Source organism: Rhipicephalus microplus, chromosome 1 (genome assembly GCF_043290135.1).
Source record: "Rhipicephalus microplus isolate Deutch F79 chromosome 1, USDA_Rmic, whole genome shotgun sequence".
Classification (NCBI taxonomy): domain Eukaryota; kingdom Metazoa; phylum Arthropoda; class Arachnida; order Ixodida; family Ixodidae; genus Rhipicephalus; species Rhipicephalus microplus.
This window is the reverse complement of record NC_134700.1, coordinates 64,236,303-64,261,661: the sequence shown is the minus strand read 5'-3', so window position 1 is coordinate 64,261,661 and position 25,359 is coordinate 64,236,303. Positions and strand designations below refer to the sequence as shown.

The following is a 25,359-nucleotide window of genomic DNA, read 5'->3' as shown; positions in this document are numbered from 1 at the left end:
AAACTATAGGTCGGCCGGGATTGTTAATCTTGTGAATTTTGGGGTAGTAATTAGAATCGCCCGAGAGACGAGTTAGCAGGTGACATCATTTTAAGCATAGGGTACGTTATCATACCCCTTTTACGTAACGATATTAGTGAGGTCTTAACCGTACTTTCATACTCCTCAGTCGTATCACAAGGGAGTTCTTTATAGAAATTTTCTTTTGCCAGTTGGCGAAGTCCTTCTTTGATGTAGTCAGTCCTGTCCAGTACAACCACAGCACCACCTTTATCAGCTGGTTTAAGAATGACGCTCTGGCTGTCACTTAAACTGCGCAAAGCCTCCCGCTCCTCCTTGGACAGATTGTTGCGAATGGGTCGGTGCTTCTCATATTCCCTGAATATATCACCTTGGAGGCTGAAATGTACATGTCTACATATTTGTCTCGTTGTTCACCTGGATTCCAAGATTTATCTGAAAATTGATTTTGTTGCGTGCTGCTTCGATCATGAGAACATTCTTTTAGACGCATGGTTCTGGCAAAGTTGTCCAAATCTTGGTAAAGTTTAAACTCATCATGATGTACAAACAGGAATATATAGGACACACGGAAACCACGTTCCGTTTGCGTTTCAACAACCACAGGGCACACGTAAAGGGCCTCCCCGGTTTGCCGTTCTCCAAACATATCAACCTACCTGGTCACTCTTTCGAAAGCGTAAGTGTCATACTCCTACAATCCGGCTTCCAGAACACACGGAAGCACGAGCAACGGGAGTCATACTTCATAAAGAAATTCAGATCACTTATCCACGGAATCAACGAGAGCCCTGGTTGACTTACGTGCCTCCGGGAAGTTTCGTGATACACAGAAAGTGAATTACTCAATTAATTTATTTATACATATGTGAAGTCACACACATAGGATATATAGCGCGTGAAATTAAACGAATTTGATGCTACGTGCATCAACCGGCGCGTGTTAGTATTATTAGATTTTATTTTCATTTTTAAGTATTTTTATTTTTGTTTTTAAGTACCTTAATATTATTGTTTTATTATTTTTCATTATTTTTGTTTACGTTTTTGTTTGTTCATCCTTTAAAGAATATCAATTCATTCATTTTGAGTATGACTAGTTGTACACTTTTCTGCAAGAGAGGGCAGATGGGGAGAGGGCACATTAGCTTTCCATCGTGGCCAATATTTTCCTAAAGCTGGAGCGGGTTGTATGCTTCTTGTCAGTGTGTGTGTGTGTGTGTGTGTGTGTGCGTGCGTGTGCGTGTGCGTGTGCGTGTGTGTGTGTGTGTGTGTGTGTGTGTGTGTGGCCCGATGCCGCGAGCCAGCCGCCGAAACACGTGAATTTTAACTTGATCTATGTGGGGGATGCGAGTAAGCGGAAATATGTTTCACTTTTTCCCTTTTCCTTGGTCGCCTCCGCTGGCAGCGCGTCTTATCTATCCTTAGCAACAATGCAGGGATTATCCGCCCGCTTCCGGCGGCTCTCCATCGCTCCTTTCTTTTTCATCTTCTTCTTGTTGTTGTCTGTTGCTGCCTCATTCGCCAATTTGTCTCATTTGTTTCTTTATTTCTTTTTTATTTCTTCTTTTTCTTTTTTTTATTTATTTTTTCCGTTTTGGTGTCTTCAAACTGTGAGGGTGGCCTTCTGCGATGGGAACTTGTATCGTTTCGCTTAGATCCCCTGAAGAAGGGTGGTCCACCAGCCGAAACTGTTAGGATTAAATAAATATTTTATTGTATTGTTTCCTATACTGAACTATTCTGGAAGTTTATAGCTTTTATTGTGGACGAAAGAAGCTTTGATCAACTATTTCATATATATATATATATATATATATATATATATATATATATATATATATATATATATATATATATATATATATATATATATGTACATATATACATATATATATATATATATATATATATATATATATATATATATATATATTGTGATGAGCGAGAAAGAGAACAAGAGACAACACCCGATCCTGGGCCAGCTGTTTGTATTCTGACTTCATCTTCCTCTATTTTCCCTAAGCTGCCCACGCGCCCGAGCACCAGCGTCTTTCTTCGTCTTGACACTCGGTCATGACTGCGCGCGCGTAGATCTGGCAGCAAAGTTTCTGCTGGGTGGGCTTGGCTGCATCGTGGTGGTCGTCCCGAAGCACAATGCAACATGGAGTGATGGTCTGGGGGAAGCGTCTCTGGTGGACGACACTGGCTGCCTCGAGCCGGTCGGTACACCACGGTGCGCCTCTGCTTGGAGATCTGTCAGTGTGTACTCAGGTGGACAAAAATGGCTTTGTCGCTGCGGTTGAACTCGTCCATGGTACAACGTTTCCTGACAACTCGTGGAATACCGCTCAGGCGGACGGCCCTGACTGTTCCGGCTAGGTCGCGGAGTAACCTGGAACTGCTGGTGTTTGTCCCACCACCGTTGGTGTGCTGGGAGGGAAGACTTGGTGTGCTGGGAGGGAACAGCACGAGGGCTGGTCCTCGACAAGTTCTCAAAGGAAACATCCCTTGGGAGCCAAGTGTCTGCGCGGCTGAGCGTATGTGCGTTTTCGAAAATGAATGTATGAGTCGTTTGCAAACATGGCTCTGTCAGGTTACGGCTGATCTTGTTCGCATCCTCGGAAAGGCCTGCTTTGTGAAGCGGTAAGGAGTGCATTTTGTTTGGGACGATCACGGTCTGGTGGGGTTCAGTTGTGTCTGGTACGATAGATGTCAGCGCCTCCATGTCCTCAAACGACAACGAGCGAGAGGACAGTGTCTCCTGAGGAAGGTCTGGTGGTGGTATACCCGCGTCTAATACCGATGCAGAGTTCACGACCTGCAGAGGAGGACTGTGGTCACTCTGGTCAGGGTAAGCAGCAGGAAACTCCTCGATATACTTGATTTCTCGAGAGGCGTCTTTTTGAAAAGGCGGAAATGCTCTCATGTTCAGTTACTGAATCATGTAAAGCGTGCAGACCCGCTTCCGCCTGGTCAAGGATGGGCATACTGAAATCCACAGGCACGTGCGTTTGATGACGCGGTAGAATGTCCAGTAAGATGGAGGCTGGCGCCTCAGCGTCTACCGAATGGTCTGACGACTCCGGAAGGCGTTCGTTGGGGTCTGTCGCAAGGCGTTTTGCAAAACTTGCCGTGAGAGACCTACCGGACACAGGTGCATCATCGGGCTGCTGCTCCATGACAGCAGAAGTGCCTGTGCAAGGCAGAGTTACACGATCGTGATTTTTCCCTACATCTTGGTCACCAAGAGATGACAGAATGGTAGAGGCTCGAATTGCATCCTCTAGGTCGGGCTTTTCCCGAGTTCCGTCTTGAGAGAAGGTCGAGTTACATGGACAGGTGGCACAGGAAATCGGACCGAAAGCAACTATGAGCTTGCAGCTCCACTCCACCCACGACTGCTGCTTCCAGCCTTCATACCGGTGCCACGCCGCTGCACCTTGCCGAAGATGGTCTACAGCCACATACCATTTCTGATTTTCTGTCCAGGGCTCGCGCTTTGCAATCGCGTTGACGTTTGCCACCCAACCATCGGCGTCGTTCCGGACCCCGTGGAATTCCGGTAGTTCACAGGCGGCTGGTGATTGTGAGGTGGCAGGTGGCAACTCAGAGATCACCGACGCGAAGCAGTCGAGCTGGTGTGAGAGCTCGATGACAGAAGACCGAAGCTTCCTGCGTTGCTCCAGTGTGGTTGCCTCAAGGTCGTATGAGGCAGCTACATCCAACGCTGCGTTAATGTCACACAATGCTGGCAACATTGTAGGAGCTCGCTTGGCGATCAACGCGGTCAGTTCGTTAGTCTCGACGCGGATTAGCGCAATGGTATGCCACAGGCCGCGGTGCTGTCGGGCATTGAGCCCGAAGAGTCAGTGATCGTGGTGTTTGAGTAAGTAGCGATTGCAGCACTCACCCCGGTGTGGTCGACGAGCAGGGAAGCCTGGACGGCGTTCCGTGGCGGCTCGTTTGTTGTAAGAGTACCGCAACGGGAATGTAGGCCATGGGAAACGTGAGCGGCATTCCCAAGGGACAGGAGCCGGTGTGGATCCCTGCCGTGAAACGGTGGGAGGGTTTCAATCAGGTCATGTCCTGGAACCACAGGGGAGGCCTGGACGCCGTCCACAGGTGGTCTGAAGGGTGGCTGACGCGGCGAGTGGGACCCCATCGCTAAGGAAGCGTGAACGGCGTTCCTTGATGGAGAAGCCCGCACTGCCGACTAACCACGAAGACACGTACCGGTGGCTTCCCGCAGAGGGTTCACTTGTCGGCTTTCGCTGACGGCAGAATCCGTAGCCAAGGATGCGCGGACGGCGTCACTTGTGAAATGGTACCGGTAACGTGTACTGTAGCCGCCGAGGAGGCCTTGACGCCGTCCGCGAATGGTGGTGGCAGTAGCGGCAGGTGAACAGCTGCCAAGGAGGCCTTGACGCCGTCCTCAAGCGGTGCTTATCGCAGCTGTCCTGGATGACGAAGCCGGGACATAAGCCTTCTTCTTCGTCGACTGCGCCATTGTGATGAGCGAGACAGAGAACAAGAGACAACACCCGATCCTGGGCCAGCTGTTTGTATTCTGACTTCATCTTCCTCTACCTTCCCTTAGCTGCCCACGCGCCCGAGCCCCAGCGTCTTTCTTCGTCTTGACAACATATACTGTAAGAATTCATTGGACGTCATCCTCATCTGTCAATAACCATCATCAGTCTTCGCACGTTCCTCTTCATCATCGGCGCCATTTCGCTGTTGCTTGAATAAAGCGTCAGCTGAACCCGTGGTATTTCAAGTGGTGGAAGGTGCTTCCCGATCTCTTCGACCTCCCTCCATCCAAAGCCACCTCCTGGAGCTCCGTTCGGGACGTCGCTTACGCCAGCAGAGCACCATGGCGCAAGAGCAAGCCCAACCGACCCATCCGCCAGCTCAACCACCCACCGCCAACCCTAGCCCGGTCAACAACCCCCCTAGGGAGCCTCCAATCTTCTCCGGTCTGCCTGGCGAGGATGTCGAAGACTGGCTCGACAACTATGACCGCGTAGGTGTCTACAACAACTGGAACGAGGCATCGAAATTATCACGCGTCCAGTTTTACGTCTCTCAGGTTGCCAAGACGTGGTTCCTAAATCATGAGAGCGACATCCGCGATTGGTCTTCCTTCAAAGACCAGCTCCGACGCATTTTCGGCACACCGACCGTCCGTTCAGAAGTTGCTCAGAAGAAATTGGCAGAACGTGTTCAACATTGCGGTGAGTCCTACACTTCCTATATTGAGGATGTGCTTGCACTTTGCCGTTGTGTCGACGACACCATGCCAGAAGGTGTTCGTGTCCGGCACCTTTTGAAGGGTATCGGACCTACCGCTTTCAACGCCCTCGTCGCGCACAACCCTTCGACGGTTTCCGACGTCGTCTCTGTATGCCAGCGGCTTGATACCTTGCAGTCAATCCGCCTGCGACCCGACTTCTCTGAGAACCCCCTGGCAAACAGTATGGAGCTCCGATCCATCATTCGAACCATAATTCGCGAGGAACTGCAAGCCTACAGTTTACCTCCTTCTCACAACGTTCCCGCTCAACCCGCTTCTAGCGATCTGCGTGGCATTATTAGGGAAGAAATGTCAGCGTTTCAAAGCACCCACCGTGCTCCACCATGCACCCAACCCGCTTCGTATGCACAGATCGCTTCAATGCAACGCTCGCCGTCTCAAGTACCACCACCTGTGCCTGATCACGAACATCTCGCACCTCTAGTCACCCGTCCACCGAACCCTAGCTACCATTCTTCCTGGTGGGCCTTACGGCCTATTTGCTACTACTGCGGAATTCGAGGACACATTTTCCGGGTCTGTCGACGTCGGCAGCAAGATGAACGTCGTGGTTATGCCGCGTTTGAACGAGACGACACATGTGCACGAGGTTACTACCGTTATGGCGACAGTCCTGCCAACCACCGATCCCCGTCTCCTATGCGCATTTCCAACACGACCAACAATACACGTGCCTCCCGACCACGCTCCCCTTCGCCACGCCGACGCTTTGTTTCACCCCTTCGACCTGTCTCTCAAATGGCTGCCTAGCGATCGGAAAACTAAACAATGTAGTTTTTGGAGGGAAAACTGCATCGCGGCGAAATGTCACAAGTCCTCCTGAACGACCATCAAACATGTTATTGGCAACTTTGCAAGGTGTACGGGTGTTGGTTTTGGTGGATACGGGACCAACTATTTCAGTTATGCGTGCCGACTTGTGTTCTCGATTGCGGAAAGTGAAGACACCCTACCTTGGATCATCTTTGATTGGGGCCAATGGAGCAATAATTAGACCATCGGCCCGATGTACAGCGCGTGTCTTCATTGATGGTATTCGTCACCACATCACCTTCGCTGTCTTGATTTCGTGTGCTCATGAACTAATTTTAGGTTGGGACTTTCTCTCATCAGCTTCTGCATTAATTTCTTGCCGTCAACGTGTAGTCGAGATGACCGAGACCGATCACTGCAGCGAACGTGTCGACGAGAAAACATTGCGTTTTGTCACAGCTTCCGATACCATACTGCTCCCGGGTCAGGAGCAACTCATCGCCATCACTTCTCCGAATATTGCCAATGGTGACGTCCTTATCACCCCTTCCAGCCACTGTCTAGCTCGCGGCGTTGTAGTCCCCTCCAGCCTGGTGCGGTTCAAAGACAGTGCTGCGATAATCCTTGGCCTGAACCCTACCCCGGAGCCTGTCCTCCTACCTCAATGTTCTGCATTGTCGTGTTATATGGATGCCAAACCAGTATCTTTGGTCTCTCTTGACGCCTTGACAGCTCAGCCACAACAGGCCTGGCCTGTTACTTCCTCCTTTTTTGCTCCCCGTATAAATCCTGACTTTTCGGCTTCTCCCCGCAGGGGCGCCTGCGCAAGTAGGCGTTTGGTGTGTAGCGACACCACGGACCCGAGCTAACGGGGGAGTTTCTACTCCCTCCCACGCCTAGCCGTGCGTGGCTTTGCCGTGTCTGGGGAAAAGGGAATCCTGGGGGTTGAGCCGACGCTGGGTGATTGGACCTTTAAGGCCCCCCGGCAGAGGCAACACACCCCTTTGGCCCCGGCTTCACGTAGACGGCACCCCTGGGCTGACCCACCCAGGGGAAATCGGCAGTCGCCTTTTCCTATCTCTCTCTCCCTACATCTTCGTCTTTCTTACTCTTTTCCCTATCGGAAAAATTGCCATGGTGGATACTGGAAAACATGGTGGGAGTAGTGGAAATAATAGTGGGCATGGTGGAAATAATAGTGGGCATGGTGGAAATTATGATGGCTATGGTGGGACGTAGTGGAAAATATGGTGGTTATGCTGGGACATACTGGCTGGTATGGTGTACAAATGATGGGTAAAGTGGAAATGATGGTGGAAAGCAGAGGCTAGATAGTGGGCAATAATGGGACACTCTGCCCACCATTGCGATAATGCTGGGAAGCCCTAAGCATATGGTGGGTGGTGCTTATTATGGTGGGCTACATGGTGTACCAAGTTGAGAAACTCTTCCCACCATTGCGATAATGCTGGGAAGCACTAAGCAGATGATGGGTGCTGCTTGTTATGGTGGGCCACATGGTGTACCAAGCTGACAAGCTCTGCCCACCATCGCGATAATGCTGGGAAGCAGTAAGCAGATGATGGGTGGGCTTATAATGGCGTGCAATTTATATAGTGTACAAAGCTGGGATCTGTACACTACATGTTCTACCACCATGATTTCCACCAAAGGTTAGGCCTACTGACTGAGCCCGTACAATTGTGTTATCCGTGCTTCCGGGTTTCAGAATACATGATTACGACGATTAAGTATGACAATACAGCGCAGCCATATGGCATCAACTAACCTAAATGAAGCATTTTTCATTGTGTATGGTGTCCGCTCAAGAAGCAACAAATATCGATGCGACGCAATTAAGCGCTCCCAGAGAACGTAATTAAGTGTCTTCTCACCGACAGCCGCCGGTCACACTCGCCGGCACTTCTCTAGCTTTTGTACGAGAACTCAGACGTGGCAATTCGTGTGCTTGGTGAACCAATATGACAGCGTAATGTTTTCGGCACACTGCATTCGTTTTGGCCAAGCCGTTATGTAGTTGTTGCTTTAGCGAAAGAGCTACAGCATTGCGCTGGCGCGACCGCCCTCTACATTGCGCGAAAAGCATCCCAATACTCAATCAAATAAATTAGGCGGGCGTATCTATGGAATGAGCCTAGAAGCGTCATAAAGCGTGAGCAGATGTCACCTTTTAGAACGAGCGCGAAACGGATATTAAACTTGGCAGACCCCGCCAGTAAACTGTCGCTGCTCCTCAGTCCACTTGGTTTTTTTTTCTTGAAGTTGTGAATTGCGAAAAATAGCACTAGTGTCATTAACATAGTGGCAATCGTTACAGGCCGCAGTTGCTTGTGTTTAATAAATGTGCAATATTTAGTAGCAGGTGTAGATCTTGTCTATGTTGTGTACACGACAAACATAACTAAGTTGAACCTTAAGTTTGTTTGGTAACTAAGTATTTAACACGCAATCAAAGACATGTTGGTGTGGCGCAGTGGTTAGCGTCTTCGAATGGGGATCCGCAGGTTGCACGTTCGATCCTCCATGGCGCCTTGTTTTTTTTTTTTACGGGACGGGTGTTTTTTTATACCGTTTTTATAGAATTCTTTTTTATTTTTTGTGGCAGCTCGTCACGGTGATTCTGACGTCATTTCGCGCTCAAGTGTTGCCGGCACTGCAGCACCCACCATACCCACCATGCGCCATGGTGGGCGTTTCCCACCATTCACCCACTACATTAATCCACTATAATGGTGGGTGGTGGTTTCCACCATGCCCACCATTCGTTTTTTTCCAATAGGGTTAGCTTTCCTGTCTACTTCTCTCTTCTGCTTACTTCCAATTTTCTCGGCGGCAAGGGTTAACCCTGTGCAAATAGCCTACCTTGGCCTATGCGCATTGGGTTATAGCAGGGTTGTACGGCTGACGTCTGCAAGATTTTAGCATCCGCAAACTTGCAGCGTCCCCTCGTTGGGCTCCGTGGTGGGTGGCCGCCAACGCTGCTGAACAACATACAATTAGCATGCAGAAAGCATTTCCTTTACTTAGTGATCATGCCTCCTCAAAGCGGGTACGCACCGAAGACATCAATTTTTTCATCCGGCCAAGACAAATGTTTCCTCGTTTCCACGTTATACACTGTGAAAAAACTAACAAGCAAGCCAGAACTGTATCCCCCTTCATAGTGGCTAGATGCTTAACCGAAACTCTCGGTGCTGGGTACAAGGTTACCAAAATGGCCAGCGGAGATCTACTTCTTGAGATACGTGACAAAGACCAATTCGATAAGCTGAACACCTTCACAACGTTTGGAGACACACCAGTCAGTATTACGCCACACAGGTCCATGAACTCATCTCGCGGGGTCGTATCGGACGTAGATTTGCTTGATCTGACCGAAGCTGAACTTCTGGAAGGATGGAAGAGCCAGAACGTGACAAACGTACAGCGTATTAAGATCAGAAGAGATCAAAAGGAAATCCCAACCAAACACTTCGTACTGACCTTTGCTTCGAGCGATTTGCCGGAAACTATTCAGACTGGGTACACAAAGACATCCGTGAGACCATATATTCCCAACCCCCGCTGTTGCTTCCAATGTCAGAGATATGGCCACGGCTCGCAAAGCTGTCGTGGCCGGAAAACTTGTGCTCTGTGTGGAGTCGTGGGCCATGCGTCCGACAACTGCGAAGCACCTGCACACTGTGTGAACTGTGGCGGTAATCATGCTGCGTACTCACGTTCCTGTTCTTTCTAGAAAAAAGAAAAAGAGATCATCACTTTAAAGATAAAAGAAAACATTACATTTAAAGAAGCAAGAAAAAGAGTCTCGCCATTTTATGGCCCCACATATGCTGATGCGGCGCGCCAGGGGGCAGTGTCGCACCAGCCCTCGCCACTCCTTCGGCCTGCGCAGAGCGAGCCATTGGCCCCTGCCCCCAAGGCGGTAGTAGTTGAGTCTACTCTGCCTACTATTGAACAGAGACCAGAGACTCCAGGGTCCTCGGGTCTCAAGGCCTCACCTCGCCAGGCGAGGCCCAAGCTTCGAAAAACCAGCTCGCATGAGCGGGCATCCAGTGCCTCCGAGGAGGCTATGGATATGGCGGCACCCCTTGTGCCAAAAGAACGGCGCGGCTCTTTGGAGCACGCCAAGAGAACTAAAAAGCTCATAACAGGGCCTGATAATAGCCCTGTTATTTGAGCTTGACCTTTCAGCTTAAACAAGTCACTCCCTTAACGTACACACAGCACTACTTTACTTCCAATATGGAAACACAAATTATACATTGGAACGTCAGAGGACTGCTTAGGAACCTCGACGACGTCCAAGAGCTTTTATACAAACACCCACCTCAAGTGCTGTGTGTACAGGAAACACACCTAAAATCCTTCAATACAAATTTTTTACGTGCTTACGTCATATACCGAAAGGACCGAGATGATGCTGTTGCGTCATCCGGTGGCGTAGCCATTACTATTAACCAAGGAGTAGCGTGTACACATTTACCACTCCAGACATCCCTTGAGGCAGTGGCTGTTCGAGCGGTACTTTTAAACAAACTCGTCACCATCTGCTCTTTGTATGTACCTCCCCACCACCGTCTTGAAAGACGTGAATTTCAGTCTTTAATAGACGAACTGCCTGAACCCTATTTGCTTCTTGGCGACCTAAATGCACATAGTGGACTCTGGGGCGATTCTCGCTGTGATGCACGAGGTCGTCTCATTGAACAATTTCTCTTCTCTTCCGGTGCCTGTTTGTTGAATAGGAAAGAGCCAACATACTATAACGTTGCCAACAAAACTTACTCGTCTATAGACCTCAGCATCGTATCACCTTCACTCCTACCCCTACTGAAATGGAAAATCATAAATAATCTATATGGAAGTGACCATTTTCCTGTAGTGTTGAGTTCACAAACAACATATGAATGTCCTCTACATGCTCCCAAATGGCTGATAAACAAATCAGACTGGGAACAGTTCCACAACACTACACGTTTGAGTTGGACAGACATATGTAGGTTAAACATAGATGAAGCTGTGAAGTACTTCACAGCTTTTCTAACTGACGCAGCAGCCAGGTGCATACCGCAAACATGTGGAATGCCCGGCAAACGACACGTCCCATGGTGGAACACGGAGTGTCGTAATGCGCGAAAGGAACAGAACAGGGCATGGAGATTGCTGCGCAACTCGCCAACAGCGGAAAATCTTGACACCTTCAAGAAAATAAAGTCTCAAGGAAGGAGAACGCGTCGGCAGGCCAGAAAAGAAAGCTGGCAGAAGTTTTTGTCAGGGATCAATTCATACACACAGGAGGCAAACGTCTGGAACATGGTCGGTAGGATAGCAGGGAAACAAGTACACACACTTCCGCTCGTAAACACTCAAGGTGATACCTTGGAAGATCAGGCAAACTTCCTCGGGGCACACTTTGAACGGGTATCCAGCTCGTCCCACTATACTGACACTTTCCAAAAATACAGAACAAGAATAGAAAAGCAGAAACTCGAACACAAATCTACTAGATACGAGGCATATAACCAAGCTTTTTAGTCTAGCGGAGCACCGAACATCTCTAAACTCCTGCAGCACTTCTGCCCCAGGTTCTGACCGTGTGGTGTATAAAATGCTAAAAAACCTACCAGCCGAAACACGAAAAACCCTACTTTGTTTGTACAATGCTATCTGGTTTTCTGGCACTAACCCTACCTCCTGGAAAGAGGCTATTATTATTCCCATTTTGAAAGAGGGCAAGGACCCTTCTTTAGCTTCAAGTTATAGGCCTATTGCACTTACAAGCTGCTTGTGCAAAGTATTCGAAAAAATGATAAACTGCCGACTTGTACATATCCTTGAAACAAACAATTTGCTCGACCCATTTCAGTGCGGGTTTCGAAAAAGTAGATCCACCACAGACCACCTTGTTTGTATCGAGGCACAGATCAGAGACGCCTTCGTCCATAAACAATATTTTCTCTCTGTGTTCCTCGATATCGAAAAGGCGTATGATACAACATCGCGTTTCGGAATTCTAAGAGACCTGTCCCACCTTGGTGTGCGCGGAAGAATGTTTCATATAATCGAAAGTTACCTGTCAAACCGGACATTCCGTGTCCGTTTGGGCAGTGTGCTCTCTCAAACATTTGTCCAGGAAACAGGCGTGCCACAAGGTGGCGTGCTTAGTTGCACAATTTTTATTATCAAAATGAATTCTTTGCACTTGTCCGTTCCCCGCAATATGTTCTATTGTACATATGTCGACGACGTTCAGCTTGGCTTCAAGTCATGCAACTTGGCCATGTGTGAGCGGCAGGTTCAGCTGGGTTTAAATAAGGTCTCCAAATGGGCAGATGAAAACGGATTTCGACTTAACCCACAAAAAAGCACGTGTGTCTTGTTCTCTCAAAAGAGAGGCATGCACTCGGAACCTGACATTCGACTGAACGGGCAACGTCTGTCCGTCAAAGCCGAGCATAAATTCTTAGGCTTAATCTTGGACAACAAGTTAACCTTCGTACCGTACATCAAGTATTTAAAAACAAAATGTTTAAAAGCCATGAATGTTATAAAAGTGTTGTCACGTACTACGTGGGTTAGTGACAGGCAATGTCTCATGAATATGTATAGAAGCCTCATTCGCACCCGCTTAGATTATGGGGCCGTTGTCTATCAGTCTGCGACTCAAAGTGCCTTGAAGATGCTGGACCCCGTGCACCATTCGGGCATCCGCCTTTCTACGGGTGCTTTTCGCACCAGCCCCGTAGAAAGCCTTTACGTTGAGTCAAATGACTGGTCGCTTCATCTGCAAAGAACCTACATGTCCTTTGTATATTTCCTTAAGGTGAAAGCAGACAAGATGCACCCCTCATACTCTACTATTATTGACTTGTCGAGCTCCATTCTTTTTCAAAACAGGCCTTCAATGAGGCAGCCCTTCTCAGTTCGCCTGAAGGGTCTAGCTGAGGACACTGGAGTGTCACTCGAACACAGTTTAATGGCTCCTGTAGCATACCCGCCACCGTGGCAGTGGCAGACTATAGATTGCGATGTGTCTTTTTTAGAAGTTACCAAACATGCGCCTATTGCCCATATTCGAACATACTTCTTGGAACTTCAACACAAATACACACGTCCATAGTTTTTTACAGATGCCTCTAAGTCTAACTCCTCTGTGTCCTACGCTGCTGTTGGCCCTTCCTTTTCGGATGCTGGCCCTCTACATCCAGGCACAAGTATCTTCACAGCGGAAGCTTACGCGATACTTGTGGCAGCTAAACACATCAAACAATCACAAATACAAAAAGCAGTAATTTATACAGACTCCCTCAGTGTGGTAACGGCTCTGCACAGTCTTGAAAAACAAAAAAACCCGGTCCTCGTCTCACTTTACTCCATTTTATGCACACTATACACACTCAACCAACATGTTGTTGTGTGCTGGGTGCCAGGGCACCATGAGATTCAAGGCAACGTGATGGCGGATCAGCTTGCTGCATCCGCCCACGAAAGCACCGCCATTACACCGACATCAATTCCGGCCCTTGATCTTAAGCCGTCTCTCAAACGAAAACTCAGGGACTACTGGCAGAGCAAGTGGGATACACACACACAAAACAAACTACACGTTATCAAGCGACACCTTGGCCATTGGCCACCAGTATCAAAATCACGTCTAACAGAGGTAACACTAACAAGACTCAGGATAGGACACATATACACAACACACACACATCTTTTGTCCGGTGGTGATCCACCATTGTGTGATAAATGTGGTGAGGCAATAACAGTTCTTCACGTTTTAATTCAATGTAAACATTTAGACACTCTAAGAAGACAACACTTCCCACTATCCTACCGACAACATATACCTTTACACCCTGCAATGTTCGTCGGTAGGGAACCGCTTTTTAGTCACAAATCATTATTAGCGTTTTTAAAGGAAATTCATAATTTTCATATCATATACCCAGGCATACCGTAGCACGACCTCTCTAGAGAGGTTTTTGCTGCGGTGGCTACACAGGAAAGCACTTGCCTCACGGCCCTTGCACGCAAGGGTACTAACGTGTGAGGTACTTGTGCCAATGCCATACATGTCCACCATCGTTTTTCACTATCACGAACTTTTGTCACCTATTCACACTACACACACCTTTCACGGCATGGTCATGATTTTATTACTTCTATGTTTTTACCCGCTTTACTGCGAGGAATTTTGTGGCCCTTATACAGCCGCTAATCACAACCATTGTCCACATTCCTGTCTCATGAACTGGCGCTCTTTGGCCATCAAATGGCCCTTGCGCCAAAAAACACCATATATCATCATCACTTTTCGGCTTCTCAACGTGGGGCGTTGCTAAATTTGCTAACAAAACACCAGGCCTCCTTTGACTCCAAGGCTTCGGCACTAGGACAGACACAAGTTGCGCATGCTCGCATCGACATTGGAGGTCAGACTGTTGTACGCCGTCGTCTCTACCGAGTCTCCTTGGCCGAGCGCAAAATCATCGACGAAAACGTGACCGATATGCTAAAAAGAAACATCATACGACCCTCTACCAGTTCTTGGTCATCACCCGTTGTCTTGGTACAAAATAAGGATGGATCGGTACGTTTTTGTGTTGATTACCGCGCGCTCAACAAGATTGCCCGAAAGGATGTATATCCGATGCCCCGTATAGATGACGCACTTGACTCAATGCAAGGCGCCAAATACTTCTCCACCCTTGACCTTCGGTCCGGGTATTGGCAAATACCGATGAACGAAGCAGACAAAGAAAAGACCGCCTTTTCTACGCTGGACGGTCTTTATGAGTTTAACGTAATGCCATTCGGCCTATGTAATGCTCCCGCCACATTTGAAAGGACGATCGACACTGTTCTTCGTGGCCTCAAGTGGAAAACTTGTCTATGCTACCTCGATGATATTGTCGTGTTTTCTTCCACTTTCGCTGATCATCTGCAACGCCTAGATCAAGTGCTCACATGTCTCTTCAATGCTGGACTTCAACTAAACACAAAGAAGTGCCATTTTGGCAACTCAGCTATAAAAGTTCTCGGACATCTCGTTAGTAAGATGGCATCCAGCCCGATCCGGACAAAATTTCCGCAGTCCTCAACTTTCCGCGGCCCTTTCGTTCCAAAGAACTACGCAGTTTTCTTGGACTCGCATCGTACTTTCGCTGCTTCATTCGCAACTTTGCCACTATTGCCGCTCTTCTCCACAAGCTCCTTGCTAGTACCGGTTCCTTCGATTGGAATGATCAATGCGAAGCCTCGTTTCAAGAGCTCAAGCAGGCACTCACATCCCCACCGGTGCTTTGTGATTTCGTTGACAAGGCACCTACGATATTACAAACTGACGCTAGTGGACAAGGAATCGGCGCCGTACTCCTCCAGCGCGACCATGGCTTTCGCGAGAAAGTTGTCGCGTATGCAAGCCGCACTGTGACCTCTGCAGAGAAGAGGTACTCGATAACCGAACAAGAGTGCTTGGCTGTTGTATGGTCCATCCAAAAATTTCGTCCGTATCTACATGGTCGACATTTTACCGTTGTGACAGACCACCATGCTCTTTGCTGGTTGTCCACAATCAAAAACTTGTCGGGACGACTTGGCCGCTGGATTTTCCGGTTACAATCGTATGACTTCGACGTCATCTACAAGACTGGAAGACAACACCAAGATGCCGACGCTTTGTCACGATGCCCTTTGCCGCAGTCTTCGGCGCATGTCACATCCCCTTGTCAAATCGGCTATACGGAGGACGCCTCGTCGATATCATCGATTTCTTCTCTACCTTCATCCACCCGTCCGTCAGTACTTACCACTCACCAGCGAGCCGATTCTTATTGCACAGACATCATCGGTCAGCTTACCGGCGCTTCATCTTCCCCAAATGCCACACTCCGGAAACAACTTCGACTATTCAAGTTGGAGGACGATGTGCTACATCGATACATTTTCCACCCGGAAGGCCACCGATGGGTTCCCGTCGTACCACTCGCACTACGCACTGAAGTTCTGCGCGCTTCCCACGACGACCCGACGTCAGGACACTTGGGTTACTACAAAACATACGAGCGCATCCGCAGTCGATTCTTCTGGCCAGGTCTTTTCACGACGGTAGCGAAATATATTGCCTCGTGCGCACTTTGCCAACACCGCAAGCGGCCCACTACTGCTCCAGTCGGGACCCTACAACCACTTCCTTGTCCATCAGAGCCGTTCTCTGTCGTCGGAATTGACCTCTTCGGGCCCCTCCCAACTACATCAGACGGCAAGAGATGGATCGTCACCGCGGTTGATCACTTGACCCGGTACGCTGAGACGGCCTTGATCACTTCAGGAACTGCTTCGGAAGTAGCAACTTTCTTCTTGCATTCTATTTACCTACGTCACGGTGCCCCTCGTGTTCTTTGAGCGACCGGGGCAAGGCATTTCTTTCAAGCACGCTCAGTGAAGTTGTTCAAGCATCAAAAACAGTTCATAAAACAACATCTAGCTATCACCCGCAAATCAATGGCTTAACGGAAAGATTTCATCGCACGCTGTGTGACATGCTGTCCATGTATATCCGACCGGACCATCGAAATTGGGATGCCATACTTCCCTTTGTCACGTATGCATATAATACGTCAGTTCAACGAACCACAGGCTATTCTCCATTCTTCCTAGTATACGGACGCCAACCGACATCACCACTCGACGTTTCATTCTTTTCTGGCCCCGTCAACTCTTCACCATTCGTTTGCGACCAGTTTCTGTCCCGTGTTGCTCGATGCCATCGTCTTGCCCGTGTAAACACCGAAGCTAGCCAAGAAGATCGCAAACATCGTTACGATGCCACTCACCGTGTCGTTCTCTACCGCCCTGGCGACAATGTACTTATGTGGACTCCTGCGCGAACGCCTGGCTTATGCGAGAAGCTTGAGCCACGCTATCTTGGCCCCTACAAAGTTATCGAACAGACCTCACCGGTGAACTACCTTGTCACACCTGTTCATGTCTCCACTGACCAACGCTGCCGTGGGACAGAGATTGTTCACGTTTCGCGTCTCAAGCCCTATCGTATGCGTTTCCCAGCGTAATTCGCGGCCAGGCTGGCCGCTTCCGTCGACGGGGGAAATTAGTGTAAGAATTCATTGGACGTCATCCTCATCTGTCAATAACCATCGTCAGTCTTCGCCCGTTCCTCTTCATCATCGGCGCCATTTCGCTGTTGCTTGAATAAAGCGTCAGCTGAACCCGTAGTATTTCAATCAAGATATATATATATATATATATATATATATATATATATATATATATATATATATATATATATATAGATTCGGGCATGGGCAGTCTATATATATATATATATATATATATAGACTCGGGAACGGGCAGTTAAGCGTTGTAGAAGTGGAAGACGATAATACAACAGCTTGCCCGACGAACGAGTGTTGTGTTTATTTCGCTCACTACAATAGCGCAGGCGGCTCAAGCCATCTGTCCGTAGCCTCGTGGGTCGTTGGCAGCACGAGCTTCTCTGTCCAGGGATGCCGTCCACGCTTTTTTTGGCCACCGCTTCAGCTGCCCATAGGAAAATCAGTGTACGGCGTCCATGCCTCTCCTGTTGTACCAGGCCATGACCCAACAGACACCATGCTGTCACTCCACGGTCATAGTTTTCACGGGCTCCTGTCCTTTGGGAATGCTGTTCAAGCTTCCCACGGCCTGAATTTAGTCGCCAGTACTCTCCCAAGATACGAGATCACCCAAATGTGAGCGCGGAACGGCTCCACACTCGGCGAACGTGATTCCTGCCTGTTGAGGCTTAACCCCCGGCAGCACCGTAGATCTGCGGCGTACCATCTCACGACTACGCGTCACAGGTCAACGCCTTGACAGCGACGAGCTCCACGCTGTTCCCTGCAATCATGCTGACCTTGTGTTCTCGCAAGAAGTTTAGGCCTGCTGATCTGAGCAATACAGAGAGGCACCCTCCTGCAGCTCTCAGACCAGATTGGCTGCTTTGCCTCAGTGATCTCGACATTTTCACATGCCGCCCCACCACCACCGTCCATCTGCAAAATCCCGGAATTTGACGGGTTTTGGAATGACGCCGACAGCTGAGTGGCAACCACCGACGCTCTAGCCATGCACGCGGCCAGGACGGAGCATCATAAATCGTTCGTGGCCATAGACCGTCTTTGAGAAAGAGGAGAGGCTTGGCACTGGTATGAAGGATGGAACCAGAAGTCATAGGTGGAGTGGAGCTCCAAGCTCATAGCTACTTTTGGTCTGATACCCTGCACTACCTGCCCGTGCAACTCGTCTTCCCCTGAGGATGAAGTCAGGAGAAGCCCGATCCAAAGAATGCAACTCCGGCCTGTGCCATCCTGCCATCACTCCGTGACTAAGCGCCAGTGCATCATCAGGACAGTGTAACTGGGGGTTACACAGACATTTTTACTGTGGTATTTCGAGCTCCTGAGGAGCAACGGCTAAATGGTGCGCCCGTGTCCCTTGGGGCCCTCACGTCAAGCTTTGCGAGGCCCCTTGCCGCAGGTCCCGACGAAGGTTATGTGGCGAACTTTGAGTCGCCAGGCAATCCGTTAGGCTGTAAGGCGCGAGCCTCAATCTTACTGGACGTTTTATCACGTCATGAAAGATGCGTGTCTTTGAATTTCACCACCATTATCTATAACCAGACAGTAGCATGTCTACACGCGATGTACCAGCATGTTGGGCTCACTGAATTCCATTCCTTCGACTCCTCTGCAAGTCGCCTCTAATATGGTGCGGTTCCCCTTCATTCATAATGTCTGTACTGGCAACTTGAGGCTGCTTCTTCGTCTTTTTCGCTTCCCTTCCTATACTTTCCGGCTCACTCAGCACGACGTGACCATCAGGACATGATGCCAGTGATTGTGGTATAAAATGTGGATGTAGCTCCGATGAGTCGAAAACGTTGCTGATGGTCATAGAGTCGTCCACGTTAATAGGCAATGTGTCAAGCACGAGATAAGGCGTCACGTCCATATCTCGAAGGGAAAGTGATATCAGAGCCAGTGTTACCAACTCCAGTGGTCTCGGTTTCTCGTTGCATGGGTCAGCTGACGGATATCGGCGCATTGTCCCAACACTGCAAAACTACACTGCTTGTACGAAGAGAGCATCAGAAAATCTTCGTTGGCTTGCACTTCACAGTTACTGTATTGAAGAGGTCGTCTTTCTCAGCTCCGTCCTTGGTAAATGCAATGTAGGACTTGTTGGTGTCACAAGAGATCAAACCGAAAGCAGCCATAAGCTTGCAGCTCCAGTACGCCCAGCACAGCTGCTCCACGTCTTCATACCGGTGCCACACCGCGGCACAGCTTGAAGGCGGTCAATGGCCACGAGCCTCAGGCACGGCTAGTGTGTTCACGGTTGGCACTCGGCGGTCGGCATTGTTCTGGAGCCCGTAGAATTCCGGTAGTTCGCTGACGGCCGGTGATGGTGGGTCGGCACGGGAGAATGCCGAAATGTGCAAGTCGAAGCAGCCGATCTGGTTTGAGAGCTGCAGGAGGGCGCACCTCTGCTCTCTGCATTGCTCAGATGAGCAGGCCTCAAGATATTGTGAGGTGACTGCATCCAGCATGGCAGAGGGCCGGGAACGGCGTGGAGCTCGTCACTGTAACAGCGTTGGCCGTGACGCGGATTCGCGCGATGGTACGCCGCCGATCCATGGCGCGGTCGCATGAGGCACCGAAACATCTCCTGTTCGCGGCTGCAGAGTATGCAGTGCTTGCACTACTCACGGTGGCGACATGCACGTCCAAGGAAGCCCGAGAAGCGTCTATTGGATGCGCACCCGTTGTAAAAGGACTGGCCACGGGATGCAGCCCACGGAAAGCGTGCGTGACGTTCTCAGGTGAGAGCAGCCCATGCGCATTATGAGAGGAAGGAGGTAGCCTGCCACCTGTCAAGCTGTACCCTGGAATCATCGAGAAGGCATGGACGCCATCCGAAGCTTATTTGGTGGGTATGTGCTGCAGTGGTCGGGTCGTGAATTTCATGTTCCAGGAAGCGTTGACGGCGTGCCTACCCTGAAGAGATCCATGCTGCCGATGATCCACGAGGCTACGGACAGGTGGCTTGAACCACAAGGTTCCCTTGTCGAGCTGCCTCATTGTAGTGGGTGACATAGAAACAAAACCCGTTCGTCGGGCAAGCTGTTCTACTTTCTTCTTCGTATGGTTAGCCCTGGTAGCTCCACGCGCAATAAAGCTCCGATGCTGCTGTTATTAGCCATCACACACAGCTATGAGTGCGAGCGCGTGGAGCTGCCGACAGTGCTTCAGGTGCGCGGGGTTTGCTGCACGTGGTGATCGGCTGCGACCAGTAGACGGGAGATTAGCGTGAAGCGTCTCCGGTGAGCGGCATTGACTGCTCCAGGTCGGCTGAACTCAGACATGCTGAAAATTCATCAGGAAGTTTGTCCAAGTTGGTGCTGGTGGCCGACACTGGCTTGTCGCCTAGGTAGAACGCAATGTTGCTGTGGAGAGGAGGCCTTGGCTAGTACCTTTGTGCATGACGACTCTGAGGGACTACATTGACTGTGTTGTGGTGGTCTACGAGCACGGGCACGCTGTGACATTGCAAAGAAGGGAGTTCCATTTTCTTCCAGGGGACGAAGCAGGCTTTCTCGGGGTAGTTGAAGTTCTCTGACTTGATGCTGCTTGGCAAGGAATGACCTAGAAGACGGTTTAGGCAGGTGGTTGTGACTGTTGCGGCATCTTCGCGGGTTTCTTTTCAAAGCGATGACATTTCTTAGACCACTGTATTGATAGCAACGCGCGAAACGATGGATCTGCCAAGGGTACTTGCTGCACCAGACGCCGCCGTCTGTGCGTCTTGCAGTGGGTCATGAGTTAGTTGGCTTTTCTGGTGGTGGACTGAACCACGCTTCATGGAACTGGGACTGCTTCATCAGAAGCCGCTGCAAAAGTATAGACTTGCAGTGTGCAGGCAGGTGTTTGCTGAAAACGACGAGGGACGTTTCATAAACATTGTATTCTCGAAAGGCGTCGTTGTGCAAAGCGTAAATGCTCTCACGTTCAGTTAGTGAATCATTTAAAGCGTGCAGATCCGCTGGCCGATGGCCGATGGCCACCTTGTGCTGAGTGAGCCGGAAAATATAAAAAGGGAAACGGAAAAGACTCAGAGGCAGCCTCAAATGTTCAGTACAGACATGAATAAAGAGAACCCGCAGCACTTTAAAGGCGACTTGCAGAGTTTCGAGGGAAATGAGATTAACGAGCCAAACACGCTGATATCATCGAGTGCAGACGTGCTACCGCCTTTTCTCAAATATTCTGTGCTGCTCGGTGTACCATGTGGAATAGCTCCAGAGTCGCCAAACGTTGATGCAACAGACTGTACGTGCTCTATTGCTGACGCAGAGATAGTGGTGAAAGAAAAGCGCTTCTCAGTTTTGCAGAGACCATTAGATAATCTTCTAGCTCACAAAGGTCCTGACTATTTTTCCTATGTTGGTGGTGATGCAAATGTGAGCGAAATGCAGCACCAAAAGAACACGTCTACGACGGTGAGCCTTCGAAGTGATTGAAAAGGGAAAAGGAAGAAATAAGTGAAGTTTTGTTACTGACTCTCTCAATGGAGGGCACCTCCACAGTTCTGCGCAAGGAATGGGGAAGTGGGAATTAAAAAGTCAGAAGAAAGAGGTAAAAGAAGGGTAGTGAAAAGCATTCGATAAGTCGCGACAAGCACGCGGGTAAAAAACCTACGCGGTACGCGCAATCCACCGGAAGACCACTGAGAAGCCGGGGGTACAGTGTACACTGTACCGGGGTGAAGCAATGCGCCCGTGAAGGGGAGAGAAAAAAATTGGCCCCGTATCTGCATTTAATCTGCGAATGTCGTCGAAAGACGATGGTCTTGGGTGTAGAGAGAGTGAACAAAGCATTTATTTGATGTTCTGTTCAAGAAAATCAGTGAATGGTATTCTGTAGGCGCTGCGTTAGAGTGCCTGGAGCTTGCAGCGGAGGCGAACGAGCGTATCAAGTCACGTCACACGTTAGTTTTTTCCAGTGTCTCTATCACACGTGAGATTGGAGCGCCATCTGGCAGTTTTTACAAAAACAAAGCACGTGGCTCTGAGACGGGTGTGCGTGCCCGCCTCAGAGGTGATAAGGTGTGGAACGCAAGGTGACGGGTAGGTGCCACCACCGTCTCGTTTTAGCAAAACGGTGGACACATTCGCCTTTCCGTGCAAGCGTTGGATGGTTCGCTCAGCGTGATAAGCGCTACGGCCCTTAAAATTACTTATGTATGCCTTTCCTAGTAAAAGGGGCACATGCAGAATATATACGTGTTGTTATGATGCCATAGACACGTGCAATAATTACTTCTTATTCGACAATTGCACAAGTATGAATGCTGAATCTTGCGCAACATAGGTGGGTGCTGCGGATGGGGTCAGCCGTTTCAAATACCCGATGCTGTTAAGCGTGGACAAACAGACAAGTGTACAGACAGACAGACAGACCAAAATTTTTGCGTTGGAGGTCCCCAAGAAAGAGTATCGTCCTTAAAAACCCACTCGACAAGTGCAAAGAAGTTAGGGCGCTCCCCGACTAACAGAGAAGGAGAGAGTGTGGCTTTTCGCACGGCGAAATGCGCCCGCAGGGGAGAGGAAAAAAAAGCCGTTAGGTAGGTTGGAGCGGCGTAAGTAAACTAAGTCACGTGGGACTCCTAGGAGGCATGTGGCGCGGTAGATGTAAACACTCGGACGCGTATGTAACGGGCCTCTTTAGAGGCGCGTAATATAATCGGTATTCCCGAAAACCTCTAGAAGCCCATGGAACGCCCACCGGAGTGTCGCAACATTAGGCCTGGGGACCAAGAGGTGTTCTGGACTCACGTGTGGCAGTCCTAGTTGCGCTTAGGCGTTGAAGAGATGGCGACAAATATCCGCGTGTCCAGGGCACTGACACAAGATATATTCGACCGTCTTGTCTACCGGACAACGCACACACGAAGGGCTGCTACTTCCACTCTGTCTGAAGAGTTGGTGCGCGGTTCGGCTGCATCCAGTTCGAAGACGCAGCAAGAATGCACGAGCACGCCGACCAATTCCTGTTGCCAGCAGGCGTCAGAAAGGATTGTCGGCTGCTGTGTGGGGGTCCAAGTGAAAAGCCCGGACGTGGCAAGCGATAATCTACTGCGCCACACCGAAACTGTGCACAAAGTTCATGGCGGGTGTCGACGGTTCGTGGGCGTCCTTTGCAAGCGTGTCGGCTGCCTTATTGCCGCGCACTCTCACGTGTAAGGGCACCTACTGGAATGATACGACACACCCACTTCGCACAATTACCGTCAACTTGCGCTTGAGGTGATGCGCGATTGAAGGACCATTTTCACCTTTCGCGAGGGTGAGGAGTGCTGCCTGAAAGTCAGAGAAGACCACGGCCGATGGCGGCAGGAGCTCGGCCAGCTGATCGGCCGCTAAGTTCACTGCCTCGAGCTCAGCGGTCGTCGATGACGCCGGGAGGGGAAGACGGCCCTTCCTCTCGTCTCGGAGTGCCGGAATGATGCTGGCAGCAGCAGCCGAGCCGTCCCTGTTCACCGAGCCGCCAGTGTAATAATGGAGAGGTTCGGAGTACCGCTCCTCGATCAGGGAGCAGGCTGCCTGTAGTAGGGCAGCCTGAGGGGTGTGCCCCTTGCTGCCTATTCCCGGAACTCTGGTCGATATGGCCAGCTGCGGCCCATGCCAGTGTGGGGCAGCGACAGGAGCTGATTAACCAGTGCTTTGCCGCCTCGCGTCATCTGCATGCGCTCCACGTGGCGCAGAGCACAGGCCCTGACTCTGAGCGAGAGGAGAAACTAGTTGGTTTCGTCGTAGGTTATGCCCACTGGTGAAGTTCGAGGCATTCCAAAGAGGTGGCGTACGACACCGTGATGCTCCGTCTCGAGAGGCTCTCGTTGAGACGCTCGCCATGCGACCAAGGAGAACGCATAGAGGGCCCTGGCTCCGGCGACGGTGTTATACATCTTCAGGGCGATGTCATGCGAACAGCCTTTGCCCCGCGCGAAGAGAGAGGAAGCCACTCTTGCAACTCTGCGAGAGCTGAGCCGGTGGCTGGCAACTGCTGGCTTCCAGCTCAGGCGGTGATCAAGCGTGATTCTGAGGTAGCGCATTGTTCGTCACCACGGCAGAACGCGTCCCCGGAAAGTGAGGCAGCCGACCTCGTATCCCTCCCTGAGGGTGGGGTGGACGAGAAGCGCTTCGCTCTTGACAGAGGAGAGCTGAAGCCCAATGCTCGAAATGAAAGAATCCACGGCCTCGAGAGAGCGCTTGATGCTTGGTCGCACTTGTTTTCCGCGCGAAGTTGGGCCACTCGCGAAGAGGGCGACGTCGTCCGCATAGATCGCCATGCGCACTGCGTACTTCAAGCCGCGAGGGAGATAGTCCACGATGCGCGTGAGGGCGAGATTGAAGAGTATGGGGCCCAAAATACTGCCCTGCGGAACTCCAGCAGAGGACGGGCGAGGCGCGCTGAGGTCACCAGCAATGCGGACGCGGCAGCTTCTGCCCTTGTCGGCTGTTCCGGCAATCTCTTCCTCGTATTCAGCATCTGCCACTTCCTTCGCGACATAGCCAAGGCCTGCCGCACGATGCATCTTTTAGGGCCGTTCCATGCGCTAGCTGCACAGCCGCAACGCGCGTGCCGGCACACCTGCCGCACCTAAGCAAAATGTGAAAGAGCGTCGCCGCTTGGCCTATCTGTCCCCCGCTTGCGTGCGGCAGGGGTCCCGGCACGAGCAGTGGCTGTGCGGGCAGCACATAACGGCCCTCACAGTTTACGGCCTCACTGCGCGGCCCGGAGCGACCATGGCGAGGCAGCCAGTGTCGTCCATTAGAGCCGTTACCGCTTATTACTACATGTTGCAGTGTGGTCCAAGCCGATCGCCACGATGCAGCCAAGCCCACCCACCAGAAACATTGCCGTCTGCTATATGCGCGCCCACAGTCATGGCGGAGCGCCATGACCAAGATGGACGCTCGGGATCGGGCGGGGGCAGTTGAGAGTGGCAGAGCAGGAAGAAGTGGAGAATAGAACAGCTTTCCTGAGAGACGGTTGTTGTGTCAATTGTCAATCTCACTCAATACAACACACACACACACACACACACACACACACACACACACACACACACACACACACACACACACACACACACACACACACACACACACACACATATAT

At 50.3% G+C, this 25,359-nt stretch overlaps 1 protein-coding gene across 2 annotated transcripts in view; it reads left to right on the top strand.

Moving 5' to 3' along the window:
* LOC119177993 (lipase 3) overlaps positions 1-25,359 on the top strand; it is a 293,263-nt gene that overhangs the window by 119,555 nt on the left and 148,349 nt on the right. The window lies entirely within an intron of this gene.